This window comes from Lissotriton helveticus, chromosome 2_1 (genome assembly GCF_964261635.1).
Source record: "Lissotriton helveticus chromosome 2_1, aLisHel1.1, whole genome shotgun sequence".
In the NCBI taxonomy this organism is placed as follows: domain Eukaryota; kingdom Metazoa; phylum Chordata; class Amphibia; order Caudata; family Salamandridae; genus Lissotriton; species Lissotriton helveticus.
Genome location: NC_136059.1, coordinates 158002051 through 158026432, shown reverse-complemented (window position 1 = coordinate 158026432; position 24382 = coordinate 158002051). Strand labels below are relative to the sequence as shown.

Below are 24382 nucleotides of genomic sequence, written 5' to 3'. Positions count from 1 at the left end.
ATTACTTCATCAATACGATACCAAATTTATTTACGTGACAAAAAGTTAAGAAAGATAAAGCGCGACGATAATGATTACAAGTCAGGGCGGATTTATACATTTGCTCACAAATTTGATAACATCAAGCCAGGGGGTGACGGTAAACGAGCAAGAGAAGAATCTGTCAGTGCTAGCAATAGCTCAATTTCATCACTGGAAAGTTCATCCTCCAAGGATGGTGGGGCCTGTCAGGCCGTCTCTCCAAAACGGAATTTTTTATTAGAGATGGAACGAATCAGGCAAGGGAAAAAGACAACAAATACCAACCCAGACCCAATACCAGGCGGGGGGGCAAGGGTTGGAAAAACAGCACCCGTAAGAGGGGGAGCAGTACACCAAATGGACACCAGATCCAAGAAAACCTAGAATTTGTGCCATCCGCTGAAACTACGAATACGAACACTGACCTTGTACCTACTGCTGATAACGCCCTGACTATTGTAAACCTATCAGACCGCAGACTTAATGATGTAGAAATGAACATCTTACAGAAAGGTTTGTTTTTGCCCATCACAGGTTGGGGATCCAACTTTGTTGATGATTGATTTGTTTAAATTTGTCCGACTTCTCAAATTAAAGGATCATTTCCAAAATAATTCAATCGTTTGTAATGATGTTTGCACTACGGTTTCTGCATGTACTACAACCATTTCTGACTTACAGAATGCTCAATTGTTGTTGTCTATCGAAACAGGTGATGATCTGTCTTTGCAAGAAATAAGATCTGACGTCAATATTGAGGAAGATACAACAATCAGTAGTGGTCTTAAACCTCGCTCTAAATATATTCCAGCCAATACACATAGAAATATTGATCTGTTTAGGGAACGAGTGTCTAAAGATTTCTACAAAATGATTGACTCCCCTGTGAAATATACTAACCAACACCAAAATATGACAAAGAGGGAAAGATTAGCACTCGATAGTTTAGCAAAGGATAACAGCATTACAATTAAAGAGGCTGACAAGGGAGGGAATGTGGTTGTCATGAATACTGTGGATTATAACAATGAAATTAAGAGACAACTTACTGACACAGTGTGTTACAAGACTTTACACGACAACCCAATTCCCTCCCTTGTCGCTCATATTAATACAAGGATACATGACTGAGGTGAAATTGGTCTCCTTTCTCAAGAGGAGTGCCAATATCTTAAGGTAGTGAATCCAATGGCACCATGTATTTATCTACTCCCAAAGATACATAAGGGGGGGTCGTTTCCTCCAGGACGCCCCATTATATCGGGGATCAACTCCCCCACTGAACGACTGTCACAATATGTCGATGGGTTCCTTCAACCGTTGGTGGGGAACCTACCTGCTTACATTCAGGATTCAGGCGACATATTGAACAAATTTGATGGACTACAGTGGTCTTCTGACCTCATGTTTGTCACTTTAGATGTGACAGGTTTATACACCTGTATACCACAACATTTCGGTATAAGAGCACTTTCTTCATTCTTGTCATTAAGAACAACTGACCATGTTGAACATAACGAAATGTTAATTGAAATGACGGAGCTAATACTTTCAAGACATTTTTTTCTACACAGTGACACTTGGTACCACCAAATCAGGGGCACCGCGATGGGGAGCAAATTTGCTCCTTCATACGCTGGGCTTTTTATGGGGTGGTGGGAACGAGAACACGCTTGGGGCAGATATGCCTCCCCCTGGATGGATATGATCATCTTTTGGGGGAGGTATATCGATGATATCATAATGCTCTGGAAGGGAAGTGAAGCAAATTTGGCAGATTACTTTGCCTACTTGAATGATAATCCTTACAACGTACAATTGACTATAAAAACAAGCAATACCCAGATTGAATTTTTGGATGTGCTGTTTTATGTGGATGACAACACAATACAGAGCAGTCTGTATCGCAAAAGCACTACTTGTAATAGCGTGCTGCATGCGTCGAGTGCGCACCCGAGGTCTACCATTAAGAACATACCTTTTGGGGAGATGGTGCGCATTCGACGCAATTGCAGCACGGAGGAAAACTTCTTGGAACATCTGAAGGATACCAAAATCAGATTCACCAACAGAGGGTACAATGCAGAGATTTTGGAGAAGGCAGAGAAAAGAATAAAAATGGTCCCTAGAAAGACCACTTTGACCAAGAAAAGAACGAATAACAAAAGCGCACAAAAGTCAAATATGGCCTTTATTACACAGTACACACAAAACAGTGCTGATGTCTTTAAGGTCTTTAAAAGGCATTGGAACCTGCTTACCGAGATACCTAACCTGAAAAATTTGATTAGTGAAATTCCCAAAATCACATTCAGGAGAGGTAAAACCTTGCGTAATGTACTGTGTCCTAGTTATCCTAGAATTGCGAAAACTGCAACATGGATACCAACAAAACCAAAGGGTTATTTTACTTGTGGGGGTTGTAACATCTGCCCACTGGGCAAGAACAAATCAAAGAAATTCCAGTACAATACTGACCGCGAATATGAAATAAGGCATTATATCAATTGCAATACAAGTCATGTAATATATGTAATTGGTTGTGAATGTGAAAAAATTTATGTTGGCAGCACTGTACGACCGTTAAAACTGAGAATCCAAGAACACGTGCGTGCTATTAAGAATTACGATTTGAAATATCCTATGACATACCATATGCGTGAACATCACAAAGAAAACAATACAATATGGGTTCAGGGTATTGATCACGTACCTCCAAATCCTAGGGGGGGTGATCGTGAACTCACCTTACGGAAGAGGGAGGCTATGTGGATATGTCGTTTGAGATGTTTGGAATGGGGTCACAATACGGAGGATGAGATGCATTACCACCTACAATAACCCACTGTATAATCTCTTTATGAAATTTGGCTAATTTTATACAGAGTGGGGTTCCTCCTGTAACATTTCCACCAAGTCTCCTTTCGGTGTTGTGTATTTGTTCTTTCTAATATCTCATGTTTATCATCTATTCATGAGATGACAATTGTTTACGATTATGTTTAAATTTATGCTGTTCAAAAGAATCTTATTGTTATTTGTGCATTTTACAATAGGGTGTCTGAGGGCTGCTTTTTTGGATTGTTTTGACATATAGGTTGGAAGGAAAGAATGCAGAAACATTATACCTATGTTATCTTTTGCATTCTAGCTACTGCATGGATTATCATTTACTAAAAGGAACATTTGCTCGCAGTTTCCGTATAAGATCACTATTTACCCTGCTATATCGATAGAAACATGTCTTAATTGTTAACCTAAATCGTGAACCTCCAAATACAAGTTCAAGTATCGGACTCTGTGTGTCTCGGTTGGTTAAATAGATTACAAAATAATGTACAATGCTGTTAGGTAGAAGGAATATAGTATAAATTACTTAATTGTCAAATATTAAATAATAAATATAATAGTTAATAGATTTAATAACATTGTTCTAATTTACTAAAATTAATTCAAATTCCAATATGATATATTTTGCAGTAAGCAATACCCCCTAATAATAAGGAAGAATCAGGCTTCAATACATGGAGACAACCGTTTTTCGGAATAAAAGTACCATGATAAGATGGCGGCGTTTTAACATCGCAAGTAGTGGTAACTAGCAGAGGGCGTCACGTTTAACACACGTGTATTACGCGGCCACCCATTTAAACCTCCATTCGGGCGTGCACGTTTCCTCAATTGGAGACGATCGCGGGTCGAAAGACGGGGACGCCGACTTGAAGTTATCTGAATCGACGGGACAGGTATATATAGTGAAATACTCCTACTGACTGTCCTGTATATCTGAGGATTTGTTGGTTTTAATATTCTTGCGAGTAAGAGGGACTTGGTTTATGTAGGACCAGTCTGTCTGCTACATGATTAGATATTACATGGGTCGGTTGCAAATCTCGTGTTGCATGCACGTTTAATTATACTGTCAATATGACTTTATATATAAGTTTACCTGTCCGAGAGTGGTCTGATAACTCGCTGGCTCCAACATTTTCTTATAATATAATGTGTGGCTCGCATGCTTTTTTTGCATGCCCAACGGGACATTACCTATAAAGTTCATTTGCTCGAGTGCGGTCCTTGTTTTTGTTCGCCACATGACGATTGTAATATATATCTTTGCAGGCAAATGCCGCAAGAAGTTATCCTATGATTGCCTACAGAGAATATGAGGTGGGACCTTTGTTGACTATACTGAACTAGCCTTGGAACTTTACAAGGTAGGCGTGATAGCAAAGATTATTTGTCGTTTATATATAAAGAATGTTCTCGGTGGGAGTCATTCTGTTGTTGTTTCTTTTTTCGGACAGCTGCTAATTACATAAATATGTTTACAAACAAATGGAACTGAAGTTTCCCTTTGGTTTCTTCTCTTCCTTTTTTTTATAAATGTAGGTTAAAAATCTTATTTGAGATTAAAGAGAAATATCTGAGAAACCGGTTGGAGTAATCAGATTCCTGGTCCCACAACAGTAGGATATCTATACACAGCAAAACTCCAAATATATGAGAAGATATTAGTAAAGGAATTCGTTGGAAATTTTGCCACATTTTGAAATAAAGATTGCGGTATGAAACACCTTTTATTCACGTATATGTAGCTCTTCCTGTATCCATGTGGTGTGTTTATAACCCCTATGAGATACATATAACATAAGATATTAGGACGTTAAAAAACTGTAATATATACACGTTATGGAGATAAGGGTTTATACATCACTGAAGATTAAGAATATACTATATATTGGGGTTACTGTGTTTTTACAAAGAATAACGGTCCGAACATGTTTTCAAGAATACATATGATATTTGGGACATATTTGCCAAGCGGGGATATAGCTGAGCAATAGGGGATAGTAGATTAGGTCCTTACAGATGAGTATGAAACTATGTGAATGCACAAGCTCTATGGACTACAGATATTGAACAGCAGAAGCGATACAATAGTTTTTAAATGAATCGGTATGTACAAATGTTTTGTCAATAAATTGATTGGTATCAGACTATGTGGGGATGTCTTGTGCAAAGGGGGTTTTTCTCACAATTGTAACCTGTTGGGGTGAAGACACAAAAGTATATACATAAAAAATGGCGCTGAGTAATGGTGTTACTATATCCACTTATGAAATAATACTATGTTTTCTAACTGTTACAAGTCAATCTTCTCCAATGAGATACTATATATATAAAAGCCTTGTTTATATTGAACAAAATGGAATATTCAGGCATTTTTGTTTATAATTTCAATGAAACGTATCATGCAATGATTTTAAACATCAAGTTTTTAAACCTTGTATGTTAAAATGTCTGGTTATATGTGGGCACTGTATTGTTGTAACTTTTTGTATATTTATTTACATATGGGTGTTTACATGTTGTTTTGGTGACATTTATAGTGTCATTTTTGTATGTCTTTTTAAACTCACAGCCCTGAAAAAGTTCTGTTTGGCAGAACGAAACGCGTTGGCTGGTATCTTGTCTATAAGTGGACCATTAAAAGAACATTGAACTTTGTACACCACGACTCAGCGTTTCTATATAAGGACACTACAAAGGTTAATTACTCTCCCATGATTGGTGGAGATATACATTTGTAGCGGTGCTCTTCCAACTCAGGATAAAAACAGACTTTTTCCCAAGTTTGGGTGGTGCTCTTGGGACAGGGAGCATGTGGAATGTGCACGCTGATACATTAGAAATTGAATAATTTGGGTGATATTTGGATTGGTGCTGTGTTCTTTGTGTAAGTGGTCCACTGTCCGAATTGCATTGTAAAAAGAAAACCTTGGGGAAGATGTTTTCTTCTGCCAGCCTGGCACTGCAATCGGTGAACACCGCATGCCTTTTGGGCCGATACTCCCCCTCACTCTGGAACTTGATTACACATGTGCTGCCTATGGTCCAGGCAGAGACCAGGGCCATTCTCTCCCAGGTTATTTCTGACGGGAGAGGCACATCATAGTTCACCATATGTTGTGGAATGGATACATCTGACTTGCTAGACAGAGCCATTTCATTGTCGCAGGCCCTTAGGCACCATGCCTGGCTGAGAGCTACTGCCTTTTTGGGGCATGTCCAAGCCGCGCTTATGCACATGCCATTTGATGACTCCTGTCTCTTTTTGTACACAATACGGCCTCCGCACTGGAGCTCTTCAAGGATAGCAGACATACTGCCAGGTCCTTTGGCCTATCCATGGTCCCTTGCCAACCCCAGTCCACCTTTCCCTCCTTTTGTGGATACAGAGGGGCTTCCAGCAACGTTCATACCTGCCCAGGAGCTATGGCATACAGACTTCTCAGTCCCTGTGTGGCAGAGGAAGCAGTAGCCACAGACCTCGTGGGTGAGGTGGCCAGAGGTTGGGCCAGTCCGCCATCCCCTGAGCCCCCACTCCCTTGCAGCAGCAGCCTCCAAGCCTCTTTAGTTTGCCCTCCGACTATTAAGAGCACCCAATGCGTGGCAGGATACGCCTTCACCTTCACTACTGGAGGTCGATAACATCTGACCGTTGGGTTCTCCAGATTGTCTGTAAGGGCTACTCCCTCCCTTTTGTGACTACCCCTCTACCCATGCTGTTCTGGAAACAGTGCAGTTTTAGGCTTATTCTCCCTACCAGTCTGGGATATCAAGGCTATGATACTGACATTTCAGCCTCTATCCTGGGTTTTGGTGAGTCTGACTCTGAGGCCGCTGGACCTCATGGCTGCCTGCATCCTGCTAGTGATGAATGTCAGTTGTCGTATGCAGGGCTGGACCCAAACAGAGCTTTTTTGTTATACCTTGACCACCCAAAACCGTTACAGGTGGATGATCAACTTTTTGTGGGGTATGTTGGAGCCAAGAAATGGAAGGCCATGCAGAAACAAACTATTTCCCGATGGATCGTACTCTGCAATAATATCTGCTACGCATTGGCTAAGAAGCAACCCCCTGAAGGTGTGCACACACATTTCACCAGAGCGAAGGCTGCAACCACTGCGTTGGCATGCAGAGTTTCAGTCCTGGACATCTGTCAGGCAGCGACATGGGCTTCGCTCCACATGTTCACCAAACACTACTGCCTGAACAGTCAAGTCCGTTGGGATGAACACTTTGCTTGTTTGGTCCTGCAGGACTTTATGGTTTAGGCCGTTTTCGCAGACCCACCTCCGGGGAGGTATTGCTTGGGCATCTATTCTAAGGCAAGGTATCTGCGGCTAGAAATCTCTTATCAGATGAACAAGTTACTTACCTTCTTATCTGGTAGAGAGACTGTCTAGCCACAGATTCCTTACCGACCCACCCATCCTCCACGCTCTGCAAATGCATTTCTAGGCACATAACTATTCCCTTTTTGATGGTCCTAGTTTTCCACTCCAGTGGTCAGTGTGCTTCATGGCTCAGCGCTTATGGCATGAAAAGTTGCAAAAAGAAAATGTCAGCGTGCTGGGGTGGCGCAGATATAGGCACTGAGCACATCACTTTTCGCTTGGACATCGCCATGCGGACCCGAACGACCCCACCTACTGCCGTGCAGGGGTAATGTTCATGAAAAATTTCCAGATCTAGTTGGACGCCTGGGGATAATTCTAAGCTAAGGAATATACGGCTAGATAAAGTCTCCACCCGATAAAGAGTTACCGAAGGTAATTACCTAATTCCTCCAGTACTGATGCTGTTCATGGTACTGAGTCCAGCTGATTCAGAGTTTCTGGTGCTGGGTCTGAGCCAGCCCCTTTCCTCCACGCAGTGGTGGAAATGTTCCAGCACGCATCGGTCTCCTCTTGTTCACCTCATGCCCCATGAGGCCTTTCATGGCTCACGGAGAATCCTGCTGGCGTTTCCTCCCTTGGCTCCATGCTTCCCCATTGTTCCCCATGGAACACATCCAGCACTGAGATTTTTGCCAGTAGACAATTTGTGGTGCCACTATACCTTTATCCCCGGCTATCCTGCTGCCTCCCACAGAATGACTTGTATTGAAATCTGTAGCAGTCCCCGTGAGGGCTAGGAGAGAGGCCCAGAAGATCGTGGAAGAGGAAAGATATAAGGTGGAACCAAAAAAGATCTGCTCATGCCAGCGTTACAGGCACAACAATCGTGGCTCTGACTTCGAACCTCTACAGTTTCCAATGGTGATATTGAAGAGGCAGCCAATTGCCTGCCTCCTCCTTCTTCTGATACTGCCTATCCGAAGACAAGTGGGCTAGACTCTTCACTTGGTATAGATATGCACTATCCTTCGTCTTGGCTTCACCGCAAAAGTAGCCCCTTTTTCATGTTGTCCTCAGAAAGATAGCAGGCATGCTAGAACCGGCTCTTTCTACTATGGAGTCCAGGTCAAATATTCTGACAAACAGCGTGCAACCTGCTCTATCTTCAACTGAGGCACTACTGCCTTTTAATGAGCCACTCATGGAACTGGTAAAAGATGAGTGAGAAAGGTCCACATTGGTCCTGCAGTAAACTGATGGTGGCATGCAGATATGGACCAGACCGACAGTGGATGACCTGCCATTATTTTCAGTGCACCTTTCCCCTGGAGCCTGATGGTTCAGGTTTCATCCTGCAAGAAGCAAGCCCTTGGAGCTTTCATAGTTAACCTATCTAATAAGAATTCAAAAAAAGAAAATTGGAGGTGATATGAGAAAAAGATCTTTTCAACAGGCAGCCTGGCCATTTGTTCCCTCAGTGCATAGCAGAGGCATACTCATGCTTTGTGAGACATGGTGGCATTGGTTGTTCCTAACTTGCCGGATCACCTTAAGGAACATTTTGCTGAAGTGGTGTGTGACAAACATGACGCCTGAAGGCACTTCATCAGGGCTGGACTTGACAATGCAGACTCTGTGGCTATGACTATTAGTTCCTTAGTTTCTGTGTGTGGACATGTTTGGCTAAAGTCAACAGCTTTTCAGGAGATATTCAAGCAAAGTTGATGGATGCGCACTTTGATGGAGCCGATCTCATTGGGCACAATACTGACTGTATCCTTGGAAAAGGTACAAGACGGAAAGCAACAGACCAATCGTTGGTCCTCCAGTCTCTCACGAGGGATTATAGGCAAATTCCCAGATTTCAAGGCATCCCAAAGGAGATTTCATTTACAGCAACTCCCCAGCAACAAAATGAGCTACTGAGACAGGGGTAAAGGTAGGGGCCGCCATATCCAGAACCCTTCCTCCTCTTCTTTCCCCGCACGACTGCCGCCTTAGTTCCCCTTGCAGAATCATGTGCGGCCCATATGAGGGCAGGTATTCTCATTTCTTCAAGCCTGGAACCCGTTACATCGGACCAATGGGTCCTGCAGATTGTAGAAAGGTGGTATTCTGTACCCTTCCAAGGGCTCCTCCACAGATCCCTCGATCTCACTCCCTTTTCTTAGAGGAGCATCTTCGAATCCTACAGCAGGTAATGGTAGCCCTTCTGCAGAAAGGACTGCTAGAGTTGGTTCCAGTTGAGCAGGGTTGCTGATCTGGTACGTCCTGGTTCCCAAGAACATCCAGTCCTTGACCTTAGGCTCTAGAACCTTTACCTTTAGAATGCTATCCTTGGCTCAGGTTCTTCTGCTCTGGAAGCAGAAGACTGAACAGAATCCATCTAATTGCAGGATGTGAAATTCCACATACGGATCTTGCATTAGCGCAGGAGGTACCTGTCCATCGTGGTAGGGTCCACTTACTACCAGTTTGTGGCACACCGTAAAGGCTGACCTTGGCATCTCAGGTCTTCCCCATGGTGATGGCAGCTATTGTGACTCAGCTCAGAAGGTTGAGGATCTTCATATTCCCGTACCTGGAGGACTGGTTGTTCAAAGTAAGCTTGTCGCAGATGCTGTTGCAGCAGCATCTCTGCTATTCGAGTTGGGCTTTTCCATTCTCAAATCTCACCAAGAGCCCTCTCAGTGCAGCTTGTTCATAGGGTCAAAACTGGACATAGTTTTCCCTCATCGTTAGACGATCTAGGACATTTGGGATATGATTCTGTTGTTTTGGTATGGAACTCAAGTTTCAGTCCTGATGGTCCTTTGTCTCCTGGGTCTTATGACTTCCTGCATCGTCCTAGTCACGTACTCGTGTTGACATTAAGGCTCACCAGTGGTGCCTTCTCAGGCACCAGTTTCCAGCACAGAGTGACATCTGTCAAACTCCATTGCTATCTCTAGGACACTGCTGTGGATCTTGACTAATGGTTGGTGGAGGAGCACCTGTCCTTAGGGATTTCCTTCGTCCCTCCACAAGCCATGACTACGGTGGTGATTATGCATCCGCCCTTGGATGAATTGAAAGTGTGGAGGAAATGGAGATCAGAGGGCTCCGGTCTCCAGTAGAGCAGGTGCTGCACATTAACCTGCTCAAACGGATGCTGATTTGGCTTGCGATCTAAGCATTCTGCCTGTATGTTTGGGGTCAGTCTGTCCAGATCTTGATGGATAATACAGTAAGTAAGAGTGGAGTCTCATCTTCCTTATCAAGGAATGAGTTTTGAGGCACTTAGCTTGTGCGCTTCAACATTGGGTCTTGCAAGTCACCAACAATCTGACTGGGTCTCTGAGTACTAGGGCCAACAGCTTCAGTCAGCGTCATTTTGAAGACCTTGAGTGGTGTTCTACCCTTAGCTGGTCCAATATATCTTTTACCTGTGGGGTCCCCTCAGGTGGACCTCCCTGCCACTCTCATCAGTGCCTATTACCCTCTGTTCTGTTCCCCCAATATCCACTTCAGGGAGCCTTTAGGTGGACCTTTCCTTCAAAATCCCTGATTCCTCAGTTTCTGAGGAAGACTTGCCACTAGCTGGCAGAGAAATGTGTGGTATGCAGACAATTCTCATCTAACCCTGTGTATCCCACTCTGTTCACCTCTCAGTGTTGTCCTCCTCTCCTAGTCGGAGGGGCAGGTGCTGCATCCTAAACTCTAAAGTCTCCACCTTCATGCCTGAAGATTAAGCCGGGATACCCAAGCTCCTTCCTGCTGTCTTCTGAGGTGGTCAGTGTAATCCTTGCTCCTCCCCCAAGGTGGAACAAAAGAGAGGGTCCCAGCAAAAAGTGTTTGTGTAAAAACAAAAGATGTTCATATATACATTCATACAATAATATGCAAGAGAGAGTATAGAATAAACACACTGTTATTTAATCACACTGTGTTTAGCAATCTATTGGGTAAACATTACATTTCAAATCCAGTAACAGTGGTGCCCCAGGGAGTGAGAGGGATAAAGTGCATATAAAGGCAAAGTATGTACAGAATTCTCACAAGTATAAATAAGGAGAATGTTCATTAGCATCACAACGATGATTCCTTCTTGGCGTCAACAGAGCCAACTGCTAGAGGAACAAACAATGTTCTAAAAACATTTAGACTAAACCATGCTAAATGTGCTGCTTTAAATGTCCACAACTTGGATGGCGCAGGCTGGTAGGGGAAAGGAAAGTTGTCGACGTTTCGACCCCAAATGTTGTGGTAGGTATCGATGAAACCTTAAAGCGGGGTCTTCATCAGGGCAGTGATGGTGTAGGGGAGGTGAAAAAGGGTCCCAGGAAACCGTGGAAATTGCGACACTATGTTGGGCTGTCTGGCTCCAAAATGGCGGGAAACGAAAGGATGACTTGTAGTACTAGATCGGGATCAAATTGGTCCTCTTCATGTAACCGTGAGATCCGGGCTGCCTCGTGGGTCAGTAGTACTATGTAGTTAAAGTTATGGCCGTGTAGTCACGGACGAGGTCGGGGCATCAGTTAAAGCCGCGGTCCGTGATGCCTGTAAGGGAGGCCATCTTCAATCAATGGAGGAGTCTGATGGTATGCTGAAAGAATCTGCAAACACCAAGGTGGTCTACTCTGTAAGGTGGGATAGGTCTTGAGAGGCTAGCCTGTCGGAAGTCCTTCATTTTGTGCTCTCGCCAGCCCACTTGGCACCATCAAGGGATGCATTGCAGCCTTGTCAGCATTCCCCAGCCTTCCATGCCATCCATACCTGTTGCAATCCCTGATCATGATGAGGTTTTCGAATGGACTTACAAATATGTTTCCATCTCCCTTTGTAATGCCCCAATGGGACTTGAACTTTGTTTTGACATTTTTTAATTTTTTTTAATTCGTTTTATTGAAAAGTAATTGCAGAACGAATACATTTAACGTCATTTTGATATAGTGCATGTATACAGTTTCGAATATACCATTACATAGAACAGACATCAATTGTAGCATCCCTCTACTTCTCAGCCGCATTGCAAGTATCTTCTTCTTCCATTACTCCCCTTGGAAGGAAGGGCCATCGATCATCATACATATCATCTCCCTGCTTTTATTCCATTCCCCCCAAATGTTGACAATTTTAATAAGTGCTTCTTTGAAGCCCCTCAATATTTGCCAGTATTGACGTTCAAACCAGTTTTTTTTGTGGCTGGCACCTTGGTGAGGCATGTCGGTAAGTTTCAAGCATTGAGCGTCTGCCTGCCATACAAAGGCTACTTCCCAGGTAAACTCATCCTCAGAATCAAGGGACTTTTCTTTCTAAAGTGGTGATCCCTTTTCATTTAGGTCAGTCCATCACCCTTCCTCCTGCCTATCTCCCAGATCTACTCCTGAAAATCTGGCAAGGCATCCAGCTGTCTTAGAACTGCCTTTGACACTCTTTAAGTATTGGTTTCCAACGAGTCTCCCGCACAAGCAAGGGTCTCCGATCATCATTACACGCCAAGCGGAAGCCCCGAAGTGTTAACTGATGACTGCAGGGCAGGAGGCGTTTTGCGCACAACCAGCGAGAAATACTGCCTGGAGGTGAGTGACGCTGTGGGCTCGCTGCGCACCCTGAGAGTCTGAACAGTGGTGGGTCAGCGATATGCCGGACGACATGACAACACCCCAAGGCTCCCACTAGCAGTAGGAAGCACCCCTTGGCAACGCGCACACTATCGTCCTCGTTTCTTGGCCGCTGTGACATCTGTTGCGTCAACATAGTTTTCAAAACGCCTGAGCCATTTCTCCCATCTTATCCCTGTTTGCGGTTCAGATAGGCTGAATGGCAGTGGTCTTCTGTATTGCGCACTTGGTTTTGGGTCTGCCATTTGTGCTCTTTTCTCTCCTCTTGTTTACTTTTCCCTTTTGTCACTTTTGTCCTCTATCTTTTCTTGTGGCTCTTCGTCACTTCTGTGAATTCCTTTGCCTTGTTTCCTCTTTCTTGTCTTTTTACTGCCTCTGTTCTTTTACCGCTCTTTTCTTCTTCACTGGTCTTTGATTGCTCTTTCTTCTCTTTATTGTTTGTTATTATACTCTTTCCTGCTTTCTTTTGCCTTTGCCAGTGCTTTTATTTGCTTGCCGGTGCTTTTTTTCACTTTCAGGTGCTTTTTCCTCTTTTCCGCGCTGTGTCTGGCCTTAAAATGGCCACCACGCTCGTTCTGGGCTCTTATTGGCTCAGATGCCTGTCTCTAAGATGGCCGCCGTACTCTTGCGGGACTTTGCGACCAATCACTGTGCAGCCTGTCTTCAAAATGGCCACCGCGCTGACTCTTCTTTCTTAATGGTCCTAGCGCCTGGCCCCAATATGGCCGCCGAGACTCTCGCGAGAGCTCGCGCTGGCTTTCAGTTTTCTTATACGTTCGCGCTCTTTTTGCTGGGTGCTTACCGGGTCAGATGTTTTTTCCTTCGCAGCGATCGGGGTGGGTTCCCACGTCGCTGCAGACACTTTTGTGGCGCTTTGTTCTCCTTCTTGACCCCGACGCAATCCAGGGTGGGCTCCTGGTTTCAAATCCCGATTCCTGCACGCCGGTCCTCGATCTTCCTTCGTCGCCAGTTGTCGCATCGGCGAGGGTCAGGAAACACACGGGAAACGGTAGGGTCAGTCAGCGTCTTTCTTTATTAGCCTATAGACATGTGTCTGTATATCGCGCTGTGCATGGGCAGCGCTCGTGGTCCCCTGACCTCTCACTCCGAGGTCCTGCATGCCAGTGATCCCTGACCCCGTCCCCTGACCGGATGTGGTGTCCGGTGTCCCTGTCCCCCTGACCCAGAGCCCCAGGGTCCTAGTGCCATCATGTAGGAACGACAGAGGCCACGTACCAGCCGCAAGTCAGCGCAGAATTGTCTTATACACATACTGTTTACCTGCGTTGTCGGGAGGCTGCCGCAAGATCTGAGAAGCCGCTCGGCAGACTCGTGTGGGGTTGAGAGCAGCAGAAGTCGTGGGAAGATTGGTGCCTTAACTCGTAGAGAGTTCGGGCGATGAGAGCCACGCTTTTTTTCGGCTTTTGGACAGAACTGATGGAATCCTGCAGGTCCGGGGGTGTTTTGTGACGGGACAGCCCAGTCAGATGGACACACCTGTGTTCCCACCTGGCCATTTGGAATACTCAGCAGCCCTAAAACAGGCCAACGTTGGGAGGGCTTGAGCAAAAGGTTTGAGGGCATGAAGGCGAAGAAGCCAAACGGGGTGGGTGGCGACTAGCACACTCTACCTTGGATACTGCTGAGGACTAGGTAAAGGGCACAAGGTGTTGTAGTGACGACAGTGGAAGAAGGAAGACAGTAGTGATGGACTGCCAGGCCTAAGTGTGCCATTTTGGATTTCATTATCAGTGGGGGAGTTTAAATTTTGCTCTTACGAACAAGCAATAAGCTACGGCAGAGTCAGCAGGTGGTCTAACTGCAACGCAATCTCAGCTGCATTACTAATTCACTGTTTCACGAACGGCCCTGAATGCGATAGTCCTGACACTTGCTTCTACATAATTACTGCTGACCACCACTGTCTTGTAGCAGAACACCGACGGACACAAAGCCTGCAACATGGGTAAAACGGACCGGACCCAATCCAAACTCACTTTTAAACAGCCAAGAAAGCAGCCAGAGCAGAGTGCGAATGAGAACCCCTCGTCGCAACTGATGACAGGAGCAGCGGGCGGGGTCACGAACGATGATGTCCAAGCAATGTTCACCGTGATTCAAGCGTCTCTGTCCAATATTGATGATAAGATAGATCCGCTGACATATAGGGTTGACAGGATGTCTGAACGCATAGACAAGCATGCCGAGAGAATAGACATGGCTCAACGTAGAAGATCTGAAGCGGAAGATAACCAAGTACAGATTGACACGAAACGGACCAAGAAGCTGAGGGACTCAAACATGCAGTATGCCATGCTGTATCCAGCAAGACTGAGAATGATGGTTGGTGGCAAGGCACGGATATATAATAACCCGCAGGAGGTGTTGAAGTTCCTACAACAGAAGAGGCAAACGAACACTAGGAGGAGATCGCCAAGAGGGAAGCAGGAAGAGCAATCCACCACATTTTATGTGGAATGAATAGCAGTTACAAGTATAAAGAACTACTTTCACATTTGATGGAATCTGAGGTGTGGACACGAGGCTCACTGTTCAGGTGTAAAGATAACCACAGGGCCATGGAAGCTTTTTGAGTTACAATTATAATCAAAGTGACCACTGGGGTAACTGCCCGGAGCACTACAGCACACTCCGGCTGATGGAGACGATGAAGGCGTGCCTGTGGCAGGCCATTCCTGGCCTCGAGACTGAACTGAAGTCCAGGACCAGATAAGTTGATAAATGATCCTATGTTTGTTCTGTATTTGGGACACCTAGTTTTTTAAGAACAAATTTTGTGGTACAATTATAGGCTGTTGCTTACAGGTTCTGGGGCTTGCACTCGGCTGAGAGATCTCACCAAAAGTAGACTAGTTGGAAAGGTGACATAGTAAGCTAAGCGTCTGATATAAAAGTTGGATGGGCGTTTACCCACATAGCTCCACTAGAAACGGGGTGGCAGCTCTGACCCCTCAGTGTGAACCACAACAGTTATTAGATGGGATTTTTGTATGTTTATGTTCCAGGGGGAGGGGCGGGCATGGGTGGTATAAGGGGTTAGTGTTCTGAGTTTGTCTCCGCAGTTGAGGGATGGGCGGAGTGGGTGGTGGGAGCAGGTTGAAAAAGGAAAAAGGCCCAGTCAGCATTAGAGAAGGGCTACGCAATTGTCTTAAACCGACACACTGACCCTCAAGGGGTGGGAAATCCATATTGGGAAGAGTACCGACATGGCTAATAGAAACTCGAATACCCGTAAATTGACGTTCATGACATGGAATGTCCGCGGTCTTCAGAATCTGCAGAAGATACGCAGAGTACTTCCATATCTAGACAGACATAGGGTAGATGATGCCTGCATACAAGAGACACACCTCACCCCCCACACGGAAGCTAGGATGGGCACGAGATGGGTGATGTATCGTGCTGCGTCCTCATTTTCCACATACGCCAGAGGAGTGCTGATGCTAGTGAAGCGAGGCACCCCCTTCCAACCACTGCATACTATCACATATGACCAAGGTAGATATGTTATCGTACATGGCAATTTTGGGGGTACGACACTGACAGTAGTGACGTCATATGGCCCAAACATGGACAATCCCAGCTTTTACGAGACCATATGGGCCCTTAGTGAGTTACCCAACGTGACTTTTATATGGGGTGCGATTTCAACACGTGCCTTGACCCAGCCCTAGACAGATCCACAGGCAATGAGGGGTATGGCAAACAAGCCAGTAGAACCTTGAGAGAGGGTATGGAGGCCTGGGGTATGATGAATATATGGCGAACGAGACACGGCCGTAAGGAAGGCAACTGCATGACCACGACTCATAACACATGGTCTAGAATTGACTATTGGCCTATTACTCAAGACGCCTGCACGTGGACAACGGCAATCAAACATCTACCCAAGACTTTGACAAACCACTCTCCGGTCCGCCTCACGATGGATGTCCCCATACATATACCTAGACAGTTTACGTGGTGGCTGCAGAGTAGTGAGTGCACTCCTAGACTCGGTATTCCGCAGTGAGCTAAGGCAAGCCATAACTGACTACTTTGACTTTAACGCGGGGTCGGTGGACAGTGTGGGCTTGTTGTGGGAGGCGTTTAAGGTCACAATAAGAGGACACTGCATTAATAAACATGCTGGTATCTTGAAGGATATCCAGCAACAATTGGCCATGATTGAAAAGGACATTGCACAACTAGAGGAGGAATATACGATGACGCACAACCCGGCACTGCTAGCCAAAATTAGGGAAAAAAGTGAACGATTATCAACAATACGCGGCAGACGAAGTCAAATATAAATCGCGCAGATTTACAGGACATATGTATGGAGAAGAAGACCTGGCCGCGCCTTGTCCAGCAAAATAAAACTTTTCCCAACTGCGTCTTCTATTACGCAGATGACTGACAACAATAACCATACCTGCTATGACACCTCATCTATATTAGCTCAAACGACTACACCATCAGACATAAATCAGTACTTGCAGGATATTTCCTATCCTGGCTATCCGACACAAACCGCACATTTCTGAACCATCATACTACTAAGGATGAAATTGTGGATGCTGTTAACTCCCTTCCAAATAATTAGGCTCCTGGATTGGATGGGCTTCCTGGAGAGTTTTATAAGACATATAGTGAGATACTCATACCGTATCTAGCTGAAATGTATGAAGAAGCATACGAGGAGGGCAAACTACCCGCTTCACTAAGAGAGGCTCTCTTGATAGCGCTTCCCAAATCAGATTTATTATTTATTTATTTATTTATTTTTGTGTTTTCTATAGCGCGAACATGACCCTGAACAGGGTATCAGAGCGCTTTACAGATCCTTATAAAAATCCAAATCATACATATTCCGAGTCATTACTGGTTTGAAACAATTAGAATTGCAAACGGCATAGTCCAATATATAGTATTCAAACAGATAGCTTATTTTAGCAACAAAAAAAACACATAATACGACAATAAAAAGATGATACTGTTCCTGTAGTTGGCGTCATAAAACACATCATGATTGAACAGGTCTCATGATTGCAAGGAGGGCTTGAGTTAGCCTTCGAACGGCACAGGAGCATGACATTTACAAAGTTCGGCAGTAGGGCATTAGGGAAGAAATGTCTTCATGTAAAATAGTTTTGCTTCCTTTTTGAATGTTGAGATGTATGGAATTCTTCTTATGTCCGGGGGGAGGGCGTTCCAAATTCTCGGTGCTGCCCCTGAGAATGCTCGGTCATAGGTTTTTTTCTCATGGAAACGTGCCGGTTTCAGTAGAATGTCCTCTTTGCTCCTGGATGCGCGAGACCCTCCTGACAGAGTGAGTTTTTGGGCAAGATAGACTGGGGATTTGTTGTGTACTGCTTTATGAGTGATGCATGCTAGTTTGAACTGGATTCGTGCTTCGAATGGAAGCCAGTTGAGAGCTTTCAGATGCAGAGAGATATGGTCGAATTTTTTAGATCCCGCTATCAATCTTGTGGCTGCATTAAAGCATGCTTTCAATGGGGCTGTTGAGATTTTAGGGAGCCCTGCTAAAGTAGTGCAACCATATTCAATCCTTGAGATGACCAGTGCCTGAACTGCTGTTTTAAGGTCAGCTTTATTTAGAACCGGTTTTAGCTTTCGTAAGTAGCCTAAGTGGAACCTAGCGTTTTTTGCCATTGTGTTAATATGCGCTGACATGTTAAGATTTTTGTCCAGAATGATACCCAGAGATTTGGTTGAATCCACAATCTTCGGAGTGCAATTTAGAGCAGTGATGAGGTTGGCCCAGTCTGCAATCATTATTTTACTTTTCTGTGGAGTAATCAGTAGGAATTCAGTTTTCTGAGGGTTTAGCTTTAGGTGGTTCTTGGATAACCATAGTAGGGTTCTCTTTACGGCTAGATTCATTGACTTTATGTCATCCGCTGAAGCGATCTTGATGTACAGCTGAGTGTCATCAGCATACATATGGAAAGCAATGTTGTGTTTATGTAGAATTTCTGTGAGAGGTTCTACATAAAGATTGAAAAGAGCCGGAGATAGCGTTGAGCCTTGCGGAACTCCTATAATTTTGTTGGTTGGGCTTGAAAGTGTTTGGTTGATAATGATTTTTTGTGAACTATTTTCCAGAAAGGAGCTAAACCAGGTTAGTACCGTATCTTCAAAACCCATCCTGTTTTTCAGACGATCGAGTATATAGGCATGATTAACCGTGTCGAAGGCAGACGAGGGGTCCAGCAATATTAAGAGACATGTTTCATTCTGGTCAAGAGCCAGTAAGGCGTCATCAACTATGTGTAGCATCGCAGTTTCCGTGCTGTGGTTTGGGCGGAAGCTGGATTGGCAGTCGTTTAGCAGGTTGAAGTCCGATATGTGTAAGCTCAGTTGTTGTTGTACACATTTTTCAAGAATTTTGGCCAACATGGGGATGTTGGTTACCGGTCTGTAATTGTTCGGATCTGAGGGGTTCGTTTTTTTTAGGAGAGGGGTTACTTGGCCTGTTTTTAGGCAGGCAGGTATTTGACCTTGTGATAGAGAGGCATTGATGATCTTAGTCCAAGTTGGGATTAGCAGGTGATTTATGGAGGACCAGCATTTCGCCGGTAGGGGATCATTATAGTGATTATTTGGTTTCGAGGAGGCCATGATCTTTGAAATGTCTAGTTCACTGACCTGCCTAAAGACTGACCACCTGGCATTGTTTTTAGGTTTGGCTGTTTCCTTTAGCTCTGGTACCACATCTCCCAGGCTTGTTTCCATTTCAATTTCCTCTGCTGCTTTTTTGAGTTCCTTCTCCAATGAGTTAGCTTTGTCTGAAAAGAAGACCGAGAAGTCTTCGCTATTTAGGTTAGTTTTGGAGATGACTGGAGCCATTTTGGCCGCCTTGTTTGATTGTTCGTTGAGAATATCGAAGAGTTTCCTAGGTCTATTTATTGCGCTATCCAAATCTTTCCTCAAGAATTCTTTTTTAGATTTAATGATGCTTTTGTTATACGCTTTCCTGGATTGCCTCAGTAAGGATAGATGTGGTGAAGAAGGGTGTTGTCGCCATTTCCGTTCTGCTAGTCTCAGTGACCTTCTTTCTTCATTAAGGGCACCATTGAACCAAGGATTTTTGTCTTTCTCCGAGAGCCTTTTCAGTTTTAGTGGGGCTATGTCCTCTATCGTTTTGTTATAGTGCAGCGTGAGGTCGTTGACGTCAACCATGCTCTTGGGTGGCTGCAGATCAGTTTCGCTATGTGCGGCTAAGTATTCCATATTAATTCCTCAAGTGTCCCTGGTCCACTTTTTGGGTTTAGTAGCTTGTGTGGACGATTTATATTTACTGATGGGAATTTCATAGGTAATTATGTGGTGGTCCGACCAATCACACGGGTTGATTACAATGTTCTCAATGGCTTTTTCTTTAGCTACTATCCAATCCAATGAAATGAAATGAAAAAGAGACTTGCTAAAGCGCACTGTGGCCAAGCGGCTTCCTGGCGCTGGGGGGAGGCATCGGATTCTACACAGCAACCAGGAGAACTAACCAGGGAAGGCCTGGAGAAAAAGAAAAGTTTTCAAAGCTTTGCGGAAGGAGGAGTAAGTGGGGATAGAACGAATGGACAATGGAAGACTGTTCCAGAACTGGGGGGCCAAAACCGAAAAACGGGTGCCACCAATTCGGGATTTGCGACAGCGGGGGACTTGAAGAAGGAGCAAGGATGACGAGCGAAGTGTACGAGCCGGAGTGTAAGGAGTGATTAAAGAAACAATAAAAAGAGGGGCAGAATGGGTGTAAGCCAGGAAGGCTAAACAAGCTAGTTTGAAAAAGGAGCGGAAATGGACCGGGAGCCAGTGGAGGGACTTGAGGACAGGCGTGATGTGAGAGAATTTGGGGAGGTGAAAGATGAGCCGGGCGGCCTGATTTTGAATGGCCTGTAGCCGTCGCATTTCAAAAGCAGGGATGCCAACGTAGAGGCCTTTCCCGTAATCAAGACGGGAGGTGATGAGGGCCATGATGATAGATTTGAGGGCATTCGTAGAAAAGAACCGGGAAATTTTACGGATGAGACGAAGGGATAGAAAACAGGATGAGATTACGGAGCTAACTTGGGTGTGCATAGAGAGGTCATTGCAATATGGACCCTTTGTTGTGGGTAGGGAGATGGCATCCCTGGATTAACGATTGGTCATCCAGGAAATTTTTCAACAGGGTGATTTGATTGTCCTCATGATCATCCTAATGAATGTTAAAGTCTCCTAAGAAAATATCGTTCGTTTGCTTATTGGCGTTAGTAGTAATGATATCAATCAACTGTTCGATGAATTTGGTCTTAGTACCTGGTGGGTGGTATAGTGCGTGGAGTTTGCAGTATTGATTATCTGCTGATCTTAAAGACATGCCTAGATATTCACAGGACTCTAGAGGATCAGCCTGTATTTTTGTGATGGTAATGTCAGATCTATGTACGCAAGCGATGTCTCCACCTTTTCTGATATTTCTGTCCTGTCTCATAATCTGGTAGTTCGGGGGGACTAGGAGGTCTATGCAGGGCGAAGAAGAGTCAGAGAGCCATGTTTCTGTTAGAATGATTACGTCAATTTCATGGCTGAGTATGAGGTCGGCTATGTCCGCCTGTCGCTGAGCGACAGTTGAGTAGAGCGCAGCGAATATGTTTCTGCTCAGTGCTCTCGGATGGCAGAGGTTCTAAAGAAGTTAATGAAACTTTCTTAAGATTGTTAGTACTGATCCTTCTTGTGTTTGTCTGTGAGACTCTACAGGCATCCGTTGAGATCGTTTGAATATTATAGTTTTCTTCTATCTTAGTTTGAGAGGTAGGTGATGGTTCATATGTGGCCATAATAGATAAGATCTCGTTGTCAGACAGATAGTTAAGTTGCTCACTGGGACGGTAAATTCTATTTGCATGAGCCATGGGGGTGGAGCAGTATTTAACGTGCTTTTCAGGGTAGTAAGATTGAAGAGCCTCCATTTTTGCCAGCCATTTTTCAGATAAGCAAAGCAAATTTTTCATGTCTTTGATGGCGGTGAGCATGGCTTTGTATGTTTTGCATGATTGTGAACTGAGGTCTATGATATCACTATTGATTTACGGGGTACTGGACCTAATCGAGACTGGACTATCGGGTGTTCTAGAGGGTTGTTGAGTGTGAAACTCTTTGGTTAACCCATTAAGGTCTGAGCATGTTACATGATGCTTAGGGCTAGTTCCTTGTCTCCCTTTGAAGTTTAAAGATCATACAAAGATGCAAAGATTCTTTCAAAAATAGTCGCGACCAGGATACAGCTCCTGCAAGAAAAACTGGTATTGCCGGACCAGGCAGGGTTCGTACCCAATAGATCCACTACTCACAACCTCTGAACCATCTTTGCTCTATATTATCCCTTAGACCCTGACACACCAGCGGCGGCAGCCCTACTAGATGCGGCGAAAGCCTTTGATTCTGTATAATGTGTATATATGCTTATAGTATTGCGCCGAATGGGCTTCCCAGAGATATTTTTGAAGTGGATAGAAATGCTATATTACAGCCCCAGCGCCAGAGTCAGGATTAATGGACAAATGTCCGATCCTATACGTATAAGCAGAGGAAGGTGTCAGGGATGTCCGCTCTCCCCTATCTTATTCACTCTGATACTAGAACCTTTGGCCTGTAAGATTAGACAGCTGCATCCGGAAGCGGCGCTGCAGTTCCATGTCCGGCCCCTCCACATCTCCCTCTATGCAGACGACATGGTGTTGTTCACCAGACACCCGGACATTCACTTAATTGCATTGATAAGAGAAAACGTTTGGTTTGAACAGTACTCAGGTTTGCGGATTAACTGGGATAAGTCGGTGGTTATACCGCTCACGCCGGCCACAGTGCGTCCGAATCTGGACTACCCCTGAATTGGAGAACGGACCCGGTAAAATACTTAGGTATATGGATACATAGGGATCCAGAATTGGTGGTGAGGGAAAATTATGGGAGAACGATGGCCAAATTAGATGACCAAATAGAAAGATGGATACGGCTGCCCCCATCACTTGCAGATCGTATAGCTTTGCAAAAAATGATTGTCCTACCGAAATTGTTGTATTTATTTAGCAATATCCCAATTTGATTAACACAGGCGTTCTCGAAATTAAGGACAGCAATGCTGAAGCTAATGTGGGCTGGAAAACAGGCTAGAATACGCTGGGATATATTGACACAACTGTACCGCAAAGGCCGCTTTGGGGCGCCTGACTTGCAGTTGTACTACTATTGTGCTCAGGCACAACACGCCCATTATTAGCTGCACTCACACGCCTTTACGCGACACATCGTGGTAGTGAAGGATAGTGTATATCCAACACCCCTGCCGGCGTACATATCAGACCTTAGATCCTTTATCCATACTGACAGGATTCAGCCAGTCCAATGCACCTCGAGAGCATGGCATATGCTGGCTCACAGAGCCGAGAAACTTTTGTCTACGCACCAGCACTCACACTGACGCACCATCCAAAACTATCTGTTACACAGGAGAAGGGTATGCTTCAACTCCTGCAGGAAATGAAGTTAGTCACAATGGCTGATATATTCTCACAGGGTAGCTTTATTGGGAGGGAGGACCCATCGTTAAGCATACACCAAGCACTAATGAAATGGTTTGCCCATATGCGCTTACAGGGAGCGGTAAAGGAACTATTCGTCACATATCCCGATGAACCACCCAAACTGCAAGCCCTACAGGCATTATTAACTGCTCCCACCCGTCAGAAACAGATTACCCGCTTATACAACACATCACAGCTAGAGCAGAGTGGAATCGTGAACAGATCACTGCATAAGTGGGAAAAGACGTTGGGGGACACCATAAGCGAACAGGACTGGGACTACAGTTGTATACAGTTGCAACTAATGACACCGAATTGTAATCTATGTATAGTACATTTTAAATTTTTACATCAATTTTACTATACCCAGACAAATATGGCCTTCGCCCGAACGATAAGTGCTACAGGTGCGAGGCATTGAATGCAGACTTCTTACATACAGCATGGGCCTGCCCACAAATACATAAATACTGGGAAGAGGTTACGGGAGCACTCACAACCATGCTATCCGAAACGATACCGAATGCACCATTGACATGCCTGCTGGGTATATACAAGATAGCACCTGCAAAACGGAGGAGGTTTTTAGCAGTTGCACTACCACTTGCAAACCGCCGAGTTGCCATCAGGTGTGGCAGTAGACGTCCCCCTAGATTCAAGGAATGACTCAGACATATGTCCTATTGCAGAGACACATTAGAGATTTATGCAGAGGAGTTACCACTAGCGTCTAGACCCAGGGATTATTGGGAACCTCTGTTGCACTACCTACAAACTACAAAGACAGACCAGTAAATCTCAGGCTGAACAGGGCGGTAGTAGTAAACTTCGTTTTTTCTATAGCTTCCTGGGAGTGAACAAACTAGAGGGGGTGTTTCTGAATATGTATAAGAAATGTATACTGAAACTGTACAACTTGAAATGTTAAAACTGTTTTATGAGATGGCTAAAACCAAGGTGGACGAACTTGAGTCAA

General features: G+C 44.7%; 1 protein-coding gene across 7 annotated transcripts in view; it reads left to right on the top strand.

The window, feature by feature from the left end:
• The window catches only part of UNC13B (unc-13 homolog B), a 3555093-nt gene that overhangs the window by 2679449 nt on the left and 851262 nt on the right, over positions 1–24382 (top strand). The gene's annotated exons all lie outside the window — the stretch shown is intronic.